We start from the raw sequence: 15,897 nt of genomic DNA on the forward strand, positions 1-15,897 counted from the left end.
TACCAAGATGTGAAAGATTCTTCCTTGTGTACAATAAAGAGACCAGTCTATCAGCTAAATTGTGGTTCTCATTCCCAGAGCCTACAATTAGGGCTTTTGCAACAGGCTGTGGTCCATTTTTCTTACACCTAACTTTTTTCTGGGAACAAGTGTAGGACTAATCTGGGACAAAAAATTAGCCTTAGGAAGTACAATTTAAATCAGAGATAGAGGCAGAGATAATTTTAGCATAACAACCCTCAGGAATTTTACTAGAAAGAGGTCCTTTTTGGTCCCTACTTGCTCCCCCACTGCTCCACTCATAACTTTAGGTCCTTGGAAATGGATAAAATGGAACACGTGACAGTCTGTACCAGGGCAGGCTGAGGGGAAGAGGCATGCAGAGGAAGCAGAAGAATCAAGGACATATGGAATTATGGCCAGTGGATCCAGAGAGGAGGTTCTCTGATTCTGTAATAATTACAGTGATAGCGTCCATGTTGAGTAGCCTTAAGACCCAAAGTCACAAACCCTTTGGGACCGGGCATGGTTTGTACAGAGTAGAAAAGCACTTCAGATACTCTATCCTTTGTGAAATATATTGATGTTGAAAGTATGCTTCAAACCTGAATCTGAGGATTGTTTTACACATTCCTCTAGACTCCTAGTGTGTGATAAAGAAACAGATTGTTCAATATGGGAGTCTATCTCCCCTCTCTTCCGCAGTTAGTGCGTAGACATTATACATACACTTTTATATGACACTCTATCAGTAATGTACCATCCGTCTCCTCTTGGGCTCTTCCTATGCATGCCATGAAGAAGAAAGTTGGATAACTATGTTTCTAACAGGTTTTCTTCAGCCTTACTGCTATGCCACGAGAGACAACTAATAAGTTTCTCTGATCCTCTGCTAAACCAGCTCTGGAGCACCTTTGTCTTTATGAAGCCAGACCTCTGGGGAATGCATAATCATATTAATATCCAAGAGATAAATAAATAGAAACATACTTTTAGAAATTTATGAGCAACACAAGTTCCTGGAGATACCTTTTGTGTGGTAGTTTCTTCTGACAGCTGACAAACTAGATCTGGCATGATCTTCATAACTACCAAAAAATCATTGTGTACCTAAATAATATATTCTATTAGGCTTCCGTACATGGTCCCTGGACCAAGTGTTTTGGGAAGATTATAGCAGCACCATTTTCTAGAACTGCTCCCTTTCTTTGAATCACCTGCAGAACACCGAACTCTTAATTCACTTGCAATAAAAAGAGCCTCGACATACTAAGAACAGTCAATAAATCCTGGATATCAATTGGTTTCCACATCACTTTCCAACTTTACTGCCGTGTTTCACTATTTTTTTTTTTTTTTGAGAGAGAGAGAGAGAGAGAGGATGTTCCAGCAGAGGAGAGGCAGGTGGAGAGACAGAATCTTAAGTAGGCTCCATGCTCAGTACGGAGCCCAGACTGACACAGGGTCGATCCGACAATGCTGGGTTCATGACCTGAGCTGAAATCAAGAGTCCAATGTTCATCCAACTGAGCCACCCAGGTGCCCCAGTTTCACTTTTTTTTTTAATAAAAAAAGAATCTTGACCAGATCATAATAGTTTTCTATCTTTGGTGACATTAATTTCAAAGGGTCTCTATACTTAGAATTGTTCACCAGTATTTATTCTAATATTTCTAGGATTATATATTTTTCAAATTCTCTGAATCATCAAAAATTTGTTTTTTTGAATTGATACATGATTAATGTTGCTGACATAGTGATCTACTGTGATTTTTCGTCATTTAGTCCAACATATTATTGAAAGATCAAACTGATTTGAAACACCACTTTTATCCTATGCCGAATTGTTTCACATTTTTGGGTCAATTTCTGATCTTTTTCTTTTCCACTTATCTGTTCTTTCACCACTGCTACGTTTTTGTTTAGTTTTCTGGGTTTTTTTTCCCTTGGGTTTGTGGGGTTTTTCCCCTCAAATATAGGAAAGCCTTGAATTTTCTATTTTAATTCTAGGAAAGAGGGGCTATTTTAAACTCCCTCATCTGTGCTAATGGTTCTTTTATTATCTTAGACTTCCCAGGTAACTGATCTTATCATTTGTAAAGAATCATAAATTTCATTCTTTTCCATATCTATACCCTATTGAATTCCTTCCTTCTTTCCTTCCTTCCTTCCTTCCTTCCTTCCTTCCTTCCTTTGGCTAAAACTTCCTAAACAATGCTGAATAACAGCAGGCAGTGATGTAATCTTATCTTGTTTATATTGTATTCTTCACAGTTTAAATGTATACAGTTAGGGTTTTTTTTGCTTTTGTTTCTTCCTTTAAGTAAATATTTGCTATTGGTTTCATTTACTCATATACTTTCTGGGCCAAATGCAAGATAGAAATGATAGCCCATGAACTGTATATCAGCATCTATGCACTTCATTACAATGTGGGTAGGGTGAGCTTGAGAACTCCTTTTCCCTTCTTCCCTTGGGGTAGGGTCCTGCCCTAAAGAAAAGAATAACAACAACAACAACCAAAAACCCCTCAAGGTAACCTAGCTATGCCATATGTGACAACATCCCTCATGACCTTGTAACATGAGACCACTTAATCAGATTGCATGTTTGTGTGTGTTACCATATATGGGGGACAAAGAAGTAAAAAATGTATAAAAAAAACTACCCCACGTGGCATTCGGGGCTCAGTTCTCAGGTATGAACCCAACTGAGCCTTGCTGGCAGGAATAAAGTTGCTTCCTGGAAAGAAAAGCCTCAGTGCCATGACTCTGTGAGAATCCTACTACACCCTACATCACCTGCCTAGCTTCAGGCTAGCCTTGTCTGCATTCTCTACACCTTGGAGCTTCATTGTGTTTCATTCTGAAAACCGGCCATTGACTCTCCAGGTGGGTTGGTGAACTGCTGGGTGGTTTGCCATTCACCATGTTAAAATCATCAATACCATGTGTTCTAGACATCGCTAGAAGTCATCTTTCTCTGATTTCCCTAATTTTTTTTTTTTCCTTTAGCATTTCAATGAGAATTTAGTGGAAAAGTCTGTTCAACCAACCTCTTGGACCAAAGTTTCTTTTAAACATAAGATATATTCAGGGCGCCTGGGTAGCTCAATCGGTTGTGTCCGACTCCTGGTTTTGGCTCGGGTCATGATCTCGTGGTTGCATGGGTCCGAGCCCCGCATCTGGCTCTGTGCTGCCAGTGCTAAGCCTGTTTGCGATTCTCTGCCTCCCTCTCTCTCTGCCCTTCCCCCTCTCACGTTGTTTCTGTCTCTCTCAAAATAAATAAACTCAAAATAAAAAAAATTAAAAATATACATATTCAACTCTCTAGTGTAAAAGCATAAATGAATCTTCTCTTAAGTAATAGAGACAGATGGAAACGATGCATTGAAACTTGCTTCCTGCCACACATCAATAATGATAACTCCTTTGTAATTGTTACCCTGCTTAGCTTAATTAACCTTAGTTAGAAGCTTTGGTTCCAGAGTGAAAATATGTATATGAATAGGTTGTCTCTTTCCAAAAGAAGTGAAAACTAAGCACTGATGTTGAAGGAGTGCTTTTCATTCCATTTATTCTATAAATTATTTTTCCCCCTTATGTTGGCAAAGAACCTTCTTAGGAAACAGTGTTGGGTTTTGGATCAACACTGTATACTAATTAGAAAAAAAAAGAACCCCTCTTATTATTCTTTGTGAAAAACAACAGGACCACTTGAGGTTTGTGAGTGTCAATGCCTGATTTTTCTTAAGACTCAATGCTCTGATCAACATTTTGCCTCACTAGGTCTGATTGTCTTTCACAGTGAAATGTCATCATTGTTTGAATCACATTTTTGGCAGGATGGTGTTCTGTTACATTCCCTAGGAATCAACAGAGGCTGACAGAGAAGAGAGATGGCTCCTCTTATCTATGAAGCTGTCAACCAGAAAATGAAGAGCCACAATGAGAGGCAAGAGAGTGTTTATTTGGGATTAAAGATCTGCAATTTGGGGAGCACAGATTCCCACAGTAACCAGAAGAGTGTCCTGCCTGTGGGGTGAAAACAAGGAGTTTTTATGAAAAGGAGGAAAGGGGCAACTACATGCTTTGGATAAAAGAGCATGGTAGGGAAAAACAGGATAAAATAGGCAGAGAGGAAAAGGTTAGGACCTGAGGTCTCTAGGTGGGGAAAAACACGTATTTTGAAACAATGCTGGGAGCATCTGACCACAACAAACTCCCTCAAGCTTCCTCTTAAGAATGTAACAGACACCATCTCCTCCCCCTCAGGTTTCCCTCAGGAATTTGACAAAAGACCTGACTAAAAATAAGTAGTAGACCATAAAACATATGACACACAGGGAACGGTATGGCCATAGACCACCCCTGATACAATGGAAATGAGCCACTCAACAAGGAAAGACTAGGCATTTAGAGTTACCTAGCCAATAAGGGTAGAACCTGAGAAGGAACAAGGGAGAAGGAAGTGGGGGGAGGGGGCGGGGGGCGGGGAGGCTGCGACCAAAACTTTATAAAACAAAGTCCCTTGCTTATAGTCCGTGGGCATTCACTTTCGAATGTCCCCTCTCTGCAAAGAGAGCTTTCATACTATTCTTACTTTCTAATCTTATTGTCTAATAAATTTTGCCGGCTGCTCATTTTATTCGGTGTCCACCTCTTCATTCTTCCAAGCAGCCAGACAATGGATCCCAAATATTGTGCTAAAGAATCCTGCAACACTAACAGGCTGAGCTGCTTTGGGTTACATACAGATTGACCATTCTGTTGGTGCTAACAAATGAAACTTTATCAGGTCTGCATTATTTAAGTACCCTATCTTCAGAAATTCCACAACCAAAAGATTTATGATTAAGGATGCCCAATGTCCTGTCAATCTCACGCAAGGGCCTAAAACAATTGCCTTTTTGCCCAGTCCAAAGGTTTTGGCCCAGTTCAAATGAAGATGAGTAAGGCAGTTTCTCTACGGTGGCCTCTCCAACTCTATTTTAAAATGGCTCCTGGGGCGCCTGGGTGGCGCAGTCGGTTAAGCGTCCGACTTCAGCCAGGTCACGATCTCGCGGTCCGTGAGTTCGAGCCCCGCGTCAGGCTCTGGGCTGATGGCTCGGAGCCTGGAGCCTGTTTCCGATTCTGTGTCTCCCTCTCTCTCTGCCCCTCCCCCGTTCATGCTCTGTCTCTCTCTGTCTCAAAAATAAATAAAAAATAAATAAATAAAAAAAAATAAAATAAAATGGCTCCAGTCATGCCTTTTTTTTTTTTTTTTTTTTTTTTTTTTACAAATTTTATGTTCAGAATCTCTCTTGGTTTTTCTTTCTCTTTTTCTTTTGTTATTGAAGTATATTTGACATGCAACATTACATTTATTTTGAGTGTGCAACATACTCTCCTGAGTTTTCTTTATTTCACTCAACTAGTTCTCTGATTTCTATGGTCCAGGTCCCTGATTTCCTAAGTAAAATCTGACTGATCTGTCAAACTACCTTTAAGTCTAGCCATAGACTCTTTTTACTCTGCTCTATAATCTCACATTATTATGACTTTTTGTTAGTAACGTGACAGTATGAGGGGCGTATGTCATTTTTCAGGGACTGAATACTTTGTTTGATAGGACTCTGCCCTGAATAACCTGGACATTTACACTGACTCCCATATTTTCAATCATACTGAGGTTGATATATAACTAAGGTGTGTTATTTAAAAAAAAAAAGAGAGAGAGTTTTGGGAAGATGGCGGCTTAGGAGAACACTGGGCTCACTGCGCATCCTGCTGATCACTTAGATTCCACCTACACCTGCCTAACTAACCCAGAAAACCACCAGAAACTAGCAGAACGGAGTCTCCAGAGCCAAGCGCAGACGAGAGGCCCACGGAAGAGGGCCAGAAAGGATTGGCACGAGATCTTCAATGTATTGAACAGAAAAAATATGCAGCTGAGAATCCTTTATCCAGCAAGTCTGTCATTTAGAATAGAAGGAGAGATAAAGGTCTTCCCAAACTAACAAAAACTGAAGGAATTTGTCACCACTAAACCAGCCCTACAAGAGATCCTAAGGGGGATCCTGTGAGACAAAGTACCAGAGACATCACTGCAAGCATAAAACATACAGACATCACAATGACTCTAAACCCATATCTTTCTTTTTTTTTTTAATTTTTTTTTAACATTTATTTATTTTTGAGACAGAGAGAGTCAGAGCATGAACAGGGGAGGGTCAGAGAGAGAGGGAGACACAGAATCCGAAACAGGCTCCAGGCTCTGAGCTGTCAGCACAGAGCCCGATGCGGGGCTTGAACTCACGGAGTGCGAGATCATGACCTGAGCTGAAGTCGGACACTTAACCGACTGAGCCACCCAAGCGCCCCTAAACCTGTATCTTTCTATAATAACACTGAATGTAAATGGATTAAATGCGCCAACCAAAAGACATAGGGTATCAGAATGGATAAAAAAACAAGACCCATCTATTTGCTGTCTACAAGAGACTCATTTTAGACCTGAGGACACCTTTAGATTGAGAGTGAGGGGATGGAGAACTATTTATCATGCTACTGGAAGCCAAAAGAAAGCTGGAGTAGCCATACTTATATCAGACAAACTAGACTTTAAATTAAAGGCTGTAACAAGAGATGAAGAAGGGCATTATATAATAATCACAGGGTCTATCCATCAGGAAGAGCTAACAATTAGAAATGTCTATGCGCCGAATACCGGAGCCCCCAAATATATAAAACAATTACTCATAAACATAAGCAACCTTATTGATAAGAATGTGGTAATTGCAGGGGACTTTAACACTCCACTTACAGAAATGGATAGATCATCTAGACACATGGTCAATAAAGAAACAAGGGCCCTGAATGACACATTGGATCAGATGGACTTGACAGATATATTTAGAACTCTGCATCCCAAAGCAACAGAATATACTTTCTTCTCGAGTGCACATGGAACATTCTCCAAGATAGATCATATACTGGGTCACAAAACAGCCCTTCATAAGTATACAAGAATTGAAATCATACCATGCATACTTTCAGACCACAATGCTATGAAGCTTGAAATCAGCCACAGGAAAAAGTCTGGAAAACCTCCAAAAGCATGGAGGTTAAAGAACACCCTACTAAAGAATGAGTGGGTCAACCAGGCAATTAGAGAAGAAATTAAAAAATATATGGAAACAAACGAAAATGAAAATACAACAATCCAAACGCTTTGGGACGCAGTGAAGGCAGTCCTGAGAGGAAAATACATTGCAATCCAGGCCTATCTCAAGAAACAAGAAAAATCCCAAATGCAAAATCTAACAGCACACCTAAAGGAAATAGAAGCAGAACAGCAAAGGCAGCCTAAACCCAGCAGAAGAAGAGAAATAATAAAGATCAGAGCAGAAATAAACAATATAGAATCTAAAAAAACTGTAGGGCAGATCAACGAAACCAAGAGTTGGTTTTTTGAAAAAATAAACAAAATTGACAAACCTCTAGCCAGGCTTCTCAAAAAGAAAAGGGAGATGACCCAAATAGATAAAATCATGAATGAAAATGGAATGATTACAACCAATCCCTCAGAGATACAAACAATTATCAGGGAATACTATGAAAAATTATATGCCAACAAATTGGACAACCTGGAAGAAATGGACAAATTCCTAAACACCCACACTCTTCCAAAACTCAATCAGGAGGAAATAGAAAGCTTGAACAGACCCATAACCAGCGAAGAAATTGAATCGGTTATCAAAACTCTCCCAACAAATAAGAGTCCAGGACCAGATGGCTTCCCAGGGGAGTTCTACCAGACGTTTAAAGCAGAGATAATACCTATCCTTCTCAAGCTATTCCAAGAAATAGAAAGGGAAGGAAAACTTTCAGACTCATTCTATGAAGCCAGTATTACTTTGATTCCTAAACCAGACAGAGACCCAGTAAAAAAAGAGAACTACACGCCAATATCCCTGATGAATATGGATGCAAAAATTCTTAATAAGATACTAGCAAATCGAATTCAACAGCATATAAAAAGAATTATTCACCATGATCAAGTGGGATTCATTCCTGGGATGCAGGGCTGGTTCAACATTCGCAAATCAATCAACGTGATACATCACATTAATAAAAGAAAAGATAAGAACCATATGATCCTGTCAATCGATGCAGAAAAGGCCTTTGACAAAATCCAGCACCCTTTCTTAATAAAAACCCTTGAGAAAGTCGGGATAGAAGGAACATACTTAAAGATCATAAAAGCCATTTATGAAAAGCCCACAGCTAACATCATCCTCAATGGGGAAAAACTGAGAGCTTTCTCCCTGAGATCAGGAACACGACAGGGATGCCCACTCTCACCGCTGTTGTATAACATAGTGTTGGAAGTTCTAGCATCAGCAATCAGACAACAAAAGGAAATCAAAGGCATCCAAATTGGCAAAGATGAAGTCAAGCTTTCGCTTTTTGCAGATGACATGATATTATACATGGAAAATCCGATAGACTCCACCAAAAGTCTCCTAGAACTGATACATGAATTCAGCAAAGTTGCAGGATACAAAATCAATGTACAGAAATCCGTTGCATTCTTATACACTAACAATGAAGCAACAGAAAGACAAATAAAGAAACTGATCCCATTCACAATTGCACCAAGAAGCATAAAATACCTAGGAATAAATCTTACCAAAGATGTAAAAGATCTGTATGCTGAAAACTATAGAAAGCTTATGAAGGTAATTGAAGAAGATATAAAGAAATGGAAAGACATTCCCTGCTCATGGATCGGAAGAATAAATATTGTCAAAATGTCAATACTACCCAAAGCTATCTACACATTCAATGCAATCCCAATCAAAATTGCACCAGCATTCTTCTCGAAGCTAGAACAAGCAATTCTAAAATTCATATGGAACCACAAAAGGCCCCAAATAGCCAAAGTAATTTTGAAGAAGAAGACCAAAGCAGGAGGCATCACAATCCCAGACTTTAGCCTCTACTACAAAGCTGTCATCATCAAGACAGCATGGTATTGGCACAAAAACAGACACATAGACCAATGGAATAGAATAGAAACCCCAGAACTAGACCCACAAACGTATGGCCAACTCATCTTTGACAAAGCAGGAAAGAACATCTAATGGAAAAATGACAGTCTCTTTAACAAATGGTGCTGGGAGAACTGGACAGCAACATGCAGAAGGTTGAAACTAGACCACTTTCTCACACCATTCACAAAAATAAACTCAAAATGGATAAAGGACCTGAATGTGAGACAGGAAACCATCAAAACCCTAGAGGAGAAAGCAGGAAAAGACCTCTCTGATCTCAGCCGTAGCAATCTCTTACTCAACACATCCCCAAAGGCAAGGGAATTAAAAGCAAAAATGAACTACTGGGACCTTATGAAGATAAAAAGCTTCTGCACAGCAAAGGAAACAACCAACAAAACTAAAAGGCAACCAACGGAATGGGAAAAGGTATTTGCAAATGACATATCGGACAAAGGGCTAGTATCCAAAATCTATAAAGAGCTCACCAAACTCCACACCTGAAAAACAAAGAACCCAGTGAAGAAATGGGCAGAAAGCATGAATAGACACTTCTCTAAAGAAGACATCCGGATGGTCAACAGGCATATGAAAAGATGCTCAACGTCGCTCCTCATCAGGGAAATACAAATCAAAACCACACTCAGATATCACCTCACGCCAGTCAGAGTGGCCAAAATGAACAAATCAGGAGACAATAGATGCTGGCGAGGATGTGGAGAAACGGGAACCCTCTTGCACTGTTGGTGGGAATGCAAACTGGTGCAGCCACTCTGGAAAACAGTGTGGAGGTTCCTCAGAAAATTAAAAATAGACCTACCCTATGACCCAGCAATAGCACTGCTAGGAATTTATCCAAGGGATACAGGAATACTGATGCATAGGGGCACTTGTACCCCAGTGTTTATAGCAGCAGTCTCAACAATAGGCAAATTGTGGAAAGAGCCTAAATGTCCATCAACAGATGAATGGATAAAGAAATTGTGGTTTATATACACAATGGAGTACTACATGGCAATGAGAAAGAACGAAATATGGCCCTTTGTAGCAATGTGTATGGAACTGGAGAGTGTGATGCTAAGTGAAATAAGCCATACAGAGAAAGACAGATACCATATGTTTTCACTCTTATGTGGATCCTGAGAAACTTAACAGAAACCCATGGGGGAGGGGAAGGAAAAAAAAAAAAGAGGTTAGAGTGGGAGAGAGCCAAAGCATAAGAGAGTCTTAAAAACTGAGAACAAACTGAGGGTTGATGGGGGGTGGGAGGGAGGAGAGGGTGGGTGATGGGTACTGAGGAGGGCACCTTTTGGGATGAGCACTGAGTGTTGTATGGAAACCAATTTGACAATAAATTTCATATATTGAAAAAAAAAAATAAAAATAAATTAAAAAAAAAGAGAGAGGCTGCAAGGGTCATCTCCTTCTTATACAACTTCAAATTGAAACAACTTAAAATCTTAAAATTCTAAAAGGTCCCCAAACAAGTAGTTTTACTGACAAAGACTGTGTTTGTTAGTATTTATGATTTTGCTTATTCCTCAGGCTGATGGAGATTTTTTTTCCATGTAGGCAGCTGTGTGCCCTCTGCTGGCAGGTGGCCTCTCTGGTCTGGCCACACTGCTGGTGGAAAGGCCCATCTGTTCTCTAGAACTGTTTCTTGGTCCACACGGCCAGAACCATCTGTAGCTTGCTCTCCTGATTCATCCATAGCTTCAGCCTTTCAAATGTAGGGTATGTCTCTTGCAAACAAAAGTGCCAGATAAAAGAACTGTACTATCTGGGTTCTAGGCCTGGTTATATTCCTGACTCAATATGTGATTTGGGGTGAATCAAATATGTCTTTGAACTAGACCTCAGTTTCTTAAGACATAGAATGAGTGTTCTGGATTTTATTTTATTTCATGCCACTTTCTGTTTTAAAGTTTAAAATTCTCACACATCTCAAGGTCCCTTCTCTATTCATTTATGACTTATTTTCATGGTCCATTGGCTGCTGGCAGAGGGTACCTGTTAACTCGCAAATTTCCAAATTGCTAGGATATTAAATATGAGCTCATATATGTCTTTTAGTTTTCTCTTCTAGATGACATAACTTAATATCCACCTGAGAATTAAAACTTGAAATAGCAACCCATACATGGAGAGTAAGGGGATTTTATTACATCAAACTCAAATGATAAAATTCCTTGAGGAAATGATACACAGAATAGGCCATGTTTCCTAAAAGTTCCAGATAATGGCAACTGGATGATCCTCTTCCACTGGTCCTTGTGGGAATGATAGGGTCTGGGGTTTACCTATTTGGCTAGAAAGCCAGAAAGGAATTGAAAAAAATCTATGGTCCGGAAAGCAATAGAAAGAACTTTTTCCTTCACATGACTTGGAATTATTCTTTCTTTCTTTTAAACGGAGGTATAATGTCCAATAACATTATACTAGTTTCAGGTATACAATGTAACAGTTCAATGTTGGTGTATATTGTGAACTGATCGCAGTAAGTCTAGTTAACATCCATCATCATACATAGTTACAAAACATCTTCTTTTCTTATAAAAATTTTTAAGATTTACTCTATTAGTGGGATGCCTGGGTGGCTCAGTGAATTAAGTATCTGACTTCGGCACAGGTCATGATCTGATTGTTGTGGGATTGGGCTCGTGGAACAACACAGAGCCTGCTTGGGATTCTCTCTCTCTCCCTCTCTCTCTGCCCCTCCCTAGCTTGCACTTTCTCTCTCTCTCAAAATAAATAAATAAACTTAATCAGTATCATTAATTAGTTCTACTTCTAGAACTCAACTGGAATTAGTAACTCCGCAGTCTGCCTTCCCCTCAGCCACTGAAAACCATCATTCCACTTTTAGATTCTGTGAATTTAACCATTTTAGATAACTTATACAATTGAAATCATACAGTATTTGTCTTTCTGTAACTAGTTTATTTCACTTCACATAATGTCCACAAAGCTCATCCATGTTGTCGCATATCACAGAATTCCTTTCTTTTAAAGGTGAAATAGTATCCGTTGTATACGAATGTGACATTTTATTTATCCATTCATCTCTCAATGGACATTTAGCTTATTTTCATATCTTGGCTACTGTGAATAGTGCTGTAATGAACATGGAAGTGCTAATATCTCTTGAGATCTTGATTTCAATTCTTTTGTATACATAGTTAGAAGTGGGATTTCTGGGTAACATGGCAGTTCTATTTTTGTTATTTTGAAGAATGTCCATACTGTTTTCCATAGTAACCACCTCAGTTTGCATTCTCACTCAGTGAGTATTCCAATTTCTCCACATCCTCGCCAGTACTTGTTGTCTTTTTTTTTTTTTTTTTTTTTTTTGATAATATCCATTCTGACAGGAGTGAGACGGTATCTCATTATGGTTTTAATTCCCATTTCCCTGATGATTAGTGACATTGAACATTTTTCAAATTATTCAGATATAATAACAAAATTTTAATAAACTAGAGACTAATTTATAAAAGTACAGTTACTTAAAGCTACCCTTTTGGCTTTTTATTTTGTTATACATAATCAGAAGCATTTAATTAAAGGGGTGATAAATAAATTCCAAAATCTTTCCAAAAGGTTTCTTGCAACTTGGAACCTCATTAAAGCTTCTGTATAGCCAAGGACAATGCTCCTAGAAATATAGTAAAGACATTAAAAAGGTATAGGTCAAAATTTAATTTTCCTCTTCAGATGTTGAAAGTTTGAAAACAAAGTTCAATTGTACTGTTATTAGTTCAAAATTAATATAAGTTCATGTACTTTTTAAAATAAAAAGTTAATATTGATGTTTAAAATTAAGTTTTGTGCTTCTTTATTCAAACTTATAAGAAACTTAAGCAGGTAATATGAATGCTGCTCTCTATACACAACGACAATTGCAGAAATGAAAATCCGTAAAACATTGAAATACACTTTCTCACACAACAGACTGACAAAAATTTAAGTTTACTGATACTCATTGTTAGTGCCTATGGGGAAACAATAATCTTAATAAACACTTCATTTTTGGCAGGAAAAAAAAAACTACAACAAATTATTTTTATTTCTATTTTTCAAAACCCAAACCATTGATTTTTTTCCACTAATTATTAGTAGTCCCATAAATGAAGCTAATAAAATACACATGCAAAGTCACTTTTGCATTGTCTGCAAGAGCATAAAACTTGAAATAATGGAAACCCATTTGATGAGAAACTATGTGTTCTTTTAAGAGAATGATATACGTCAATAAAGAGCAATATAAAGAACATAATCCCATTTTTGCAAACAACAGAGGCTTTATTTGTTTACATTCACTGTATATTCATTGTATGTATTTCATTTCATTTGCAGAAGTGAGCACCAAATTTTGTTTGAAAAATACTGGATGGGGAACCAAGCTACACAGGTGAAAAAGTGGTTTTAGAAAGGGTAACACAAGTCTACAGAACTTGTAGACTTTGAACTTTAAAAAGAAAAAGCATTAACAGTTTATAAAATCAATAAGTAAGAACAAAAAACATTAATAGTGCATCTAGAGAATGTTATGCTTTCTTTTATGAGCAGTGTTGATGTGAAGTTGTGAAACCTGAAGTTTCTTTAAAATATTCTAATATTATATATATTTTGGTAAATTAAAATTTAGATTTTAAAAACAGGTTTAATTTGTTAACATTGTTAAACAGATTTTTCTAATGTCCTATGGTTTCAAAACTTTTTTTTTTTTTTGGCATTACAAGTTACTGCCAACAATATCTTCAAAATTAGGTAATATGATAAATAAAATAGCTACCAAAAATTCAAAATATTCAGAAGTTTGGGGGAAATAGGTCTCTTTAAATAAATGCAATAGATTTCATTTTTCTCTCATTGGGATTCTATTCTAGGTTGAATAGATATCTTATAAGAAGGTCATCAGTTTGATGTTCACTGTTACAATGAACTGACTGGTCAACCAGCTGTCCACAGATATGCAAAGATGATCCCAGATTTGTGACCAGTCTGTCTTTTGGGGGGGATCAGCTAATCTGCCTAAACAAGAGACGATGTAAAGTATAGAATTGGGTTTTTTTAAGATGCATTTCTAATTTACATGTTATTAAAATTCCATTATGTTTGCATGAATGTACAGACTATTTATTCCTTAAATTAATTGTGCTGATCTTTCTCACTAATGTCTTTCAGTTTATAACTCCTCTCCCTGCCAGTCTCCCATATGAATTTACTTTCTTTCTTTAAAACCACTAAAGTGATCTACTCTCTCTCCTAGCTGTCTCTCTCTCTCTCTCTTTTTTTTTTTTTATTAAAAAAAAACCTCTGTAATGCCTGTCTCTTCTACTTACTAGCTCTTTATTCTTTGCTTTTAAAGTTAAGGAGTCAATATTCATGCATAATAAAGAAGATCTACACTCAACTTGCCTGAAATAAAATCCCTTTCCATCACTTCCACTCTGTGAGACCCTGGATAAATAACCTCTGTAAGCCTCAGTTTTTTTGTTTAATTCTGTAAAACTGGGGATACTAGTTTTAACCTCCTCATTGAGTTTTCGGAAGTGTTAATAAAAGATGGCCATAGAGGTGCTCAGTGTAATAAGCATGTGCTCCATAAATATTAGCTATCTTTTCAGCATTTTCCCGTTTGTTTTTCCACATTCTTCTTTCTATGTCCTAAACTGTTCACCCTTACCACATTCCATTTTTGTGTCTGCTGTTCCTCCTACTTTATTCCCTGCATATACCTTTTGTCATTTTCTGATTCTATGCCCCCTTCAACCCCCTTCAACCATTGTTTCCTGTACATTTCCATACCTGGCTTATTCTCACTACACTTGCTAACTCTTCTTATTTCCAGCTCCCACCTAAGCAGTGCCGTGACTCCTCACTTCCTCCAGCAGCTTCTCTCGCTTTCCAGTCCTTACTCACTACTCCAGTGCATCTCCCCTTTGCTCAGTATTTTTTTTTTCCACAACCCCTTTTCTTTCTCAGTCCCTTCCTCTACATTCACTAGGTCTTTCCTCTACCAAGTTCTACATCACTGCTTCCCACAACGTGTTTTTTTTTCCTCCTGTTGATCTGCTTATCCTCACCTTGTCAATAATAATTTTAAAAATTTGATTAGATCTGTTAATGCATGCAAATCTCCCCAAATGATTTTTCCTTAAACTAATAATCTGGAATACGGCAGAATGTTGTTAAGTCTTGGTATCATTGATCTCTCTCTTTTTCTTCATTTGTTTGTCTCTCATAGCAATTCAAATAAGTCACATGTTTTTACCTAAGGTACTGAAACTTTCCTCTCCTGGTTTTTATTATGTATCTTTTGGGGACTGTTTAGAATCTCGTTTCCAATACTTTATTTTCTTGTTTCATTAATGTATCCAAATCATACCCACTTTTCACAGTTCACTTCAAATCTCATTTCCTTCCCGGATCTTTCCTCAAGAAACTTTGTCTTTTTTAAGTCTTATTGCACGTTTATCCAGTATCTTTGTTTTGGCCTTTATTCTTCACTGTTTTCACTTCTACAATTATTCTTTTTTTTTTAATATGAAATTTATTGTTAAATTGGTTTCCAGTGCTCATCCCAACATGGTATGGGTGCTTAATGTCATGGGACATATGAAGGACATGCTGAAAAGCATCTTAGAACTTTTGGCTTTGAGATATAGAAGTGAGAGGCCTTTATCCATCTGCTCTCATCATCCATTGTTCCAGTTGTATTAACTATCCTTTTTCTTTTCTGTATATTATGATGTTTTGACATTCTTTGGGGCTTTACACACGTGGAGAGAGATTGCCCCTCTCAGGCAGGCTAATTCCTGGGTGTGGTGGACAACTTGCCTGAAACCTGACTT

The sequence above is a fragment of the Panthera uncia genome (genome assembly GCF_023721935.1).
Source record: "Panthera uncia isolate 11264 chromosome B2 unlocalized genomic scaffold, Puncia_PCG_1.0 HiC_scaffold_24, whole genome shotgun sequence".
Classification (NCBI taxonomy): domain Eukaryota; kingdom Metazoa; phylum Chordata; class Mammalia; order Carnivora; family Felidae; genus Panthera; species Panthera uncia.